The sequence below is a fragment of the Myxocyprinus asiaticus genome, chromosome 16, assembly GCF_019703515.2.
Source record: "Myxocyprinus asiaticus isolate MX2 ecotype Aquarium Trade chromosome 16, UBuf_Myxa_2, whole genome shotgun sequence".
NCBI lineage: Eukaryota > Metazoa > Chordata > Actinopteri > Cypriniformes > Catostomidae > Myxocyprinus > Myxocyprinus asiaticus.
In genome coordinates, this window is record NC_059359.1 from 370,001 (window position 1) to 377,500 (window position 7,500).

At 46.0% G+C, this 7,500-nt stretch overlaps 1 pseudogene; it reads left to right on the top strand.

The window, feature by feature from the left end:
• Window positions 1-7,500, top strand: part of LOC127454532 (intermembrane lipid transfer protein VPS13B-like) — a 189,269-nt pseudogene that overhangs the window by 114,203 nt on the left and 67,566 nt on the right.

Below are 7,500 nucleotides of genomic sequence, written 5' to 3' on the forward strand. Positions count from 1 at the left end.
CCTCGGCAGTCCTAAATAGGCTATCACTTGGGCGGCCGCCGAAATATATTCAATGGGAGAACCATGCCAGTGTTCTTTCCCAGTCCGAATAGACCTGCGACCCACTTTTGGGTTGCGACCCACCAGTTGAGAAACACTGGAATAGCCTATCTCTCTTTCTCTCAAAAAACAAACAAACAAACAATACATTTCTAGAGAGCATTCTTTTTTTGTGCCATTCTTAAAAGGAAAATATTACTTTCAACAAGGTACTTTACCAGGGTATCAGGACATATGACTAAACTCTGTCTGTGTGTCTCTCAGGTTCACCTGCTGTATGGTTTATGGTGTAGATGGAGTCAGATTCTCAGTGTTTTTGATCGGATGCAGAGCAGAGGAAGTCACAGACAGTCATCTGAGTTTGCAGACTCCACAGCACCACCTGCTGGACCATCCTTACCCATCCACAGCAATGTGGGCACTGTCCCACCTGACACCAGCACCTATAGCCCCTCAGCTGACCTGGGATCCCCTACAGAGGTCAGTCAACTCACACAAACACACACAACATCATCTCCCTCATCACACAGTTTTACACAGTTGGAAATTCAGTAACTACTACAGGCAAACATGATTAATTTCATGATTGGTTATGACATGATTTTTAGCTCTTGCGATCTGATCTATTGGACTGTGATTTGCAACAACACTGAACACAGTGATGTACAGTCTGGTGCCGCAACACCGTACAAACATTTAGAGCCTTTCATACAGAACATGTTCTTGAGTTTAAAAACAGCTTGATGGAGCGCAACCTAATGGAACAGTATGCTTGAGTCTCGAGAGGCCTTTTAATAGATGAACTCTAACTTGACACACTTAAACTGTGAGAACTGTGTGAGACAGCTTTCAGTAAAGCAGAGGCAGCTTGTGTGTCTGAAGGGTGTGTGTGTTTGTATTTGATTACACTGGTGTGTGTGTGTGTATGTGTGTGTGTGTGTGTGTGTGTGTGTGTGTGTGTGTGTGTGTGAGTGTTGGATTACATTAGTGTGTGTGTGAGTTTGGTTCTCACTGATGAAAGTCGACACACTGAACAGTTCAAATAAACATGCAGGAATTCCACTGTAGACCTGAACTGTGAGGAGTGTGTGTATTTTAACTAGTCTTTCTCTCTTTCTTTCTTTCTTTCTTTCTTTCTTTCATTTTCTTACTTTCTTTCTGTCATGTTTCTTAGGATGATTCAGTGCACACTAAGGAGCCAGTTGTGTGCGAGTCTATGACTCTAGAAAAGAATATGTGCAGCTTCAGTAGTGCGAGTGGAAAGTGCCCAAACTCACAGTGAAACTCTTCTCAACTGACCACACCTCCAAAAACAACAGTACTGATCACATCAACCCAAACACAATCACAAATCACTCTGTCTTTTACTGTGTAGTGCTTACTGTCATCTAAAACGTCTAATGCTTTTGAGGAGTCTTTGTCAGACTGGTCTATTCTCCAAGAGGCCAATCTCTCCTATGAGAGGCAGACATCTCCGCTGAGAGGCTTTTATCTCTTCTGAGAGGCCAATCTCTCCTCTGAGATACCGATCACTCCTCTGAGAGGCCGATCTCTCCTCTGAGAGACAGATATCTCCAGTGAGAGGCTCACAACTCCTGTAAGAGTCTTTTATCTCTTCTGAGAGGCTGTGATCTCGCCTGAGAGGCCGAAATCCCCTCTGAGAAGCCAATATCTCCGCTGAGAGGCTTATATCTCTTCTGAGAGGCTTATTTCTCCTCTGAGAGGCCGATCTTTTGTCTGAGAGGCCGATATCTCCTCTGAGAGACCAACATCTCCGCTGTGAGTCTTATATCTCTTCTGAGAGGCTGATCTCTCCTCTGAGAGGCCAATCTTTTATCTGAGAGGCTGATCTTTTGTCTGAGAGACCGATATCTCCTCTGAGAGGCTGATCTCTCCTCTGAGAGGCCTATTTCTCCTTTGAAAGGATGATATCTCTTTGAGAGCCCAATCTTTTGTCTGAGAGGCTGATATGTCCACTGAGAGGCTTACAGTACCTCTAAGAGGCTTAAATCTCCTCTGAGAGGTGGATCTCTCCTCCAAAAGGCTGATGTTTCCTCAGAGAGACCAATATCTCTGCTGAGAGTATTACATCTCTTAGAGGTTTATATCTCCTCTAAGAATCTGATCTCTCCATTGATAGGCTGATCTGTCCTTTGAGAGGCTTATCTCTCCTCTGATAGGCTGATCTCTCCTCTAAAAGGCTTACAGTTTATCTACACTGAGAGGCAGATCTCTCCACTGAGAGGCTGATATCTTAGCTGAGAGTATTACATCTCCTCTAAGAGGCTTGTTTCTCCTTTGAGAAGCCGATCTCTCATCTGAGAGGCTGATCTCTCCTCTGAGAGGCTAATCTCTTCTCTGAGAGGCCGGTATCTCATCTGAGAAGCTGGTATCTCCTCTGAGAGGCCTGTCTCTACTCTGAGAGGCTGATATCTCAGCTGAGAGGTTTACATCTCTAAGAGGCTTACATCTCCTCTGAGAGGCTTATATCTCATCTGAGAGTTTGATCTCCCCTCTGATAGGCTGATCTCTCCTCTAAAAGGCTTACAGTTGATCTACACTGAGAGAAGGATCTCTCCACTGAGAGGCCGATATCTTAGCTGAGAGTATTACATCTCCTCTAAGAGGCTTGTTTGTCCTTGGAGAAGCCACTCTCTCCTCTGAGAAGCTGATCTCTCTTCTGAGAGTCTGATCTCTTGGCTGAGAGGCTGATCTCTTCTCTGAGAGCCTGATCTCTCCACTGAGAGGCAGATCTGTCCACTGAGAGGCTGATCTCTCCACTGAGAGGCTGATCTCTTCTCTGAGAGGCTGACATCTCCTCTAAGAGGCTTACATCTCCTCTGATAGGCTTATATCTCATCTGAGAGTTTGATCTCTCCTCTAAGAGGCCGGTCTCTCCTCTGATAGGCTGATCTCTCCTCTAAAAGGCTTACAGTTTATCTACACTGAGAGAACGATATCTCCACTGAAAGACTGATATCTTAGCTGAGAGTATTACAGCTCCTCTAAGAGGCATGTTTCACCTTTGAGAAGCCGATCTCTCCTCTTAGAGGCTGATCTCTCTTCTAAGAGGCCGATCTCTCCACTGAGAGGCCAATATCTTCTCTGAGAGGCTGATCTCTCCACTGAGAGGCCGATCTCTTCTCTGAGAGGCAGGTGTCTTCTCTGAGAGGCCAATCTCTTCTCCGAGAGGCCGATATCTCATCTGAGAGGCTGGTATCTCCTCTGAGAGGCCTGTCTCTACTCTAAAAGGCTTACAGTTTATCTACACTGAGAGAACGATCTCTCTACTGAGAGGCCAATATCTTAGCTGAGAGTAATACATCTCCTCTAAGAGGCTTGTTTCTCCTTTGAGAAGCCGATCTCTCCACTGAGAGGCCGATATCTTCTCTGAGAGGCTGATCTCTCCACTGAGAGGCCGATCTCTTCTCTGAGAGGCCAATCTCTTCTCCGAGAGGCCGATATCTCATCTGAGAGGCTGGTATCTCCTCTGAGAAGCCTGTCTCTACTCTGAGAGGCTTATATCTCATCTGAGAGTTTGATCTCTCCTCTGAGAGGCCGGTATCTCCTCTGATAGGCTGATCTCTCCTCTAAAAGGCTTACAGTTTATCTACACTGAGAGAAAGATCTCTCTACTGAGAGGCCAATATCTTAGCTGAGAGTAATACATCTCCTCTAAGAGGCTTGTTTCTCCTTTGAGAAGCCGATCTCTCCACTGAGAGGCCAGTGTCTCCTCTGAGAGGCCGGTGTCTCCTCTGAGAGGCCAATCTCTTCTCTGAGAGGCTGATTTCTCTTCTGAGAGGTTGGTATCTCCTCTGAGAGGCCTGTCTCTACTCTGAGAGGCCGATATCTCAGCTGAGAGGTTTATATCTCCTCTAAGAGGCTTACATCTCCTCTGAGAGGCTTATATCTCATCTGAGAGTTTGATCTTTCCTCTGAGAGGCCGGTCTCTCCACTGAGAGGCTGATCTCTCCTCTGAGAGGTCAGTGTCTCCTCTAAGAGGCTTATATCTCATCTGAGAGACCGATCTCTCCTCTGAGAGAACGATATCTCCACTGAGAGTATTGTGTCTCCCCTGAGAGGTCGATCTCTCTTCTGAGAGGCCGATCTCTCTTCTGAGAGGCCGGTGTCTTCACTGAGAGGCCTGTATCACCTCTGAGAGGCTTACGTCTCCACTGAAAGGCTTACATAATCTCGGAGAGGCTAGTTTTTTCTCTGAGAGGCTGATATCTCCTCTGAGAGGCTTACATCTCCTCTGAGAGGCTTATATCTCTGAGATGCCGATCTCTCCTCTTAAAGGCTTACATCATCTTGGAGGGGATAGTATCATATCAGAGAGGCTGATATCTCCACTGAGAATGGCTGATCTCTCCTCAGAGTCTTACAACTCCTCTGAGAGGCTTACATCTCCTCTGAGAGGCTTATATATCTGAGATGACAATCTCTCCTATGAAAGACTTATATATCCTCGGGGAGGCTAGTATCTCCTCAGAGAGGCTTATATCTCCTCTGAGATGCTGATCTGTTGTCAGTTGTGACAGAAGCAGTAACGACAGCAGCATGCTGTTTAAATTTAGGAGCACAGATTGGAAGAAGAGCAAAAGAGAGAGGTTTGAGGAAGGAAAAAGAGCGAGCAAAGGTTACAGCACTGAAGCGCTTCAGAAGGACAGACACAGCAGCTTTGGTGATCTTAGACCTTCTGTCATGATTCAGTGATGTGCAGCTGTGAGGGCATTCTCTTAGGATCTGAGCTGCAGTGTGTGTGCAGACAGGAAGTGCAGAATTGTGTGCGATTGCTGAGCCCCTGTGGGATGGTGTGGGCTTTCAGATGCTGTGCTGCTGCTGTTGTTTGTTGTTGTTTTTCTCGGGGCTGTTTGGTGCTGAATAGATGTGTCGCCCCTTTAAACAGGAAACAGGAAGCAGCTCTGTGCTCTCGGGCCACAGGGAACGCAGCTGCATAGACAGAGAACAAGCAGAGATTGACATTATTCTGACATGGTCCTTCAATTTTGTGCACATCTCACACACAGTCTGACAGACCTTTGACCTGCTGATGGAGCATCAGTGAACTGAAGCTTTCAAATGCTCTCAGAGCTAGCTCAGCATCTGCTGGAGTTTGTGTAATATAGTTTTATATGCTGACCTGTGTGTGTGTGTGTGTGTGTGTGTGTGTGTGTGTGTGTGTGTGTGTGTGTGTGTGTGTGTGTGTGTGTGTGTGATTTCTCAGAGCTATGTGTAATGGCAGAGCTGGAAGATCTGAGTGCATCAGTGGACATTCAGGACATTTACACGAAGGTGAAATGTAAAGTGGCCAGCTTCCACGTAGACCGCTACAGACACAGGTGAGACAGACACACATTATTCCTTATCCAGTAATCACAAAATATGTTGGTCATCGGGTGTGTGAAATATGCATCTGGTTTGTTGTGTTTTTATTGTCTTTTTTATGTGAAAGTGCAGGTGAGTTTGGGAGCAGAGAGCCACTCAGTGTGATTTTATTGCACACACAAGCTGCTCTGAACGGAATCAGTGTGTGTACAGTGTTTGTGTCCATGGAGAGCGAGTGGGACACTGCATGTGTTCATCCACAGCTTGTGTTTGTTGTAGGCATGCTGGACGCTGGCTCTATGAGGGAGTGATTCTGCAGTGCAGGGAGACGCCTGCAGTGAGAACATCGCCTGGGGTGACACACGGCTCTGGAACACTTGAGACCGTTAATCTAGAACTGCTGGGTCTCGACACACACACACACACACACAACTGCTCTGTGTTTAACATCAGAATCTTGGATCCACAAACATTAAAGTGTTAAAGGGCTCATATAAAAAAAATCCACACCAATGATGCCTAATTGGTGTTCAGAAACTCATCACAGTGAGGTAAAGAGGTAAATATAGTATTATTCCTGGACACCAGAAAAGCTAACATTACAATGCTAATGAAACCTTTGCAGATCCTTCAGAAGAATCTCAGTGTTAGAAACAAGCGACTGAAGACTATTTTCAACAAGATTGCTGATTATTTCAGTCTGATCTGAACAGTTTGAGCACAGATTGCTTTATGAATCTGTCTCAGTGTAAAGCAGCTACACAAAGAGGCTGTTATTGAGGCATGCGGCAGTTAAAAACTATATTGAACTCGACAGCAAACCAGCAGCTCATGTATGAACGCAGCAAAACACTGCTACTCATTTCACATGTGAAGAGGTTAGCCAATCAGAACTAGGATTATTTACTGTACATATCAGGGGTCGGCAACCTGTGGCACGCGTGCCACCATTGGAACCCATGGAGGGAATCACTGGCATGCAAGAGAGAGGAGTATTTAGAGAAGTCCCTCGCACCTGCATGACAATCTGCCTCTTGATGTAGTCCTTCCTCATAATCGTGCAGGGTATTTTGTTTAGTTGTGAGTTGAATGTGAAGCTGAACAATATAAAAGTGTGACGAAGAGTGCACACCATTCGCACTTCACGAGCCGCTGATATCGTAGTGCACAGTGCGCTGATCAGTACATGCAGCGTTTCCTTTTCGGTGAGTCTTGCAAATGAACGTATAGGCTTTGTGTCGGTTGCATTGATCGCATGACAGCTTATATTGTCTTGTTGTATTTGCTCTGGAAGTGTCTCACCAGCAGTATGGCTTCATGTCGGTGACCTACACACAGGCCGTGACCCGGAACGTCAGACACAAGCTGACGATGCGTCAGGAGTGCACTGCTCCGGCTCTGCACCTGTGTGAGGAAGTGGCAGATGGCTCGCCGCAGTACCTGCACAAGATCCTGCTCACGGCGCAACCCTTCGACTTCATCCGCTCCTGCCCCCTGCTGGTCACTGTTGCACCCATGTTCCACGTTACCCTGCCCCCTCAACTGTGCCACCCAATCAGAGAGCGCCTCTCTGTGGGACAGCCAATGAGAGGTCATGCGCTGTCGTCCAGCAGTCTGCCGCTGATCTACGTCAACACCAGTGTGATTTGAGTGTTCTGCCCTCTGGAGGACGTGCACAGCAACACACGTAAGTGAACTTTACATCTGTTACAACAAAAAATGCCCTGTGTGTGAGGAGATGATGATGATGATTGTGTGTATGTGTGTGTATGTAGATCCACAGCTGAAGGACAGGAAGGAAGACACGGTTGTGTTGAAGATCGGATCAGTGAGTGTCGCTCCACAAGCTGGTAATCCACTGCCACGCTCCATACTGCTCCATATATATATGTAAAAAAGGTAACAAATGTTTTTGTATATATATATATATATATATATATATATATATATATATATATATGTAAAAAAGTATCGTATTGTATCGTACGATACGACACTCACGATTCAATACAATATGTATCGTACGATACATAAACACATTAGAGTGTAATTAAAACCAAGCAGGAACAGTCTCCTACCCAGAAAGCCGCTCACAGAAAAACAACAGATCTACAGTACAGAGGCGAGGCGAGA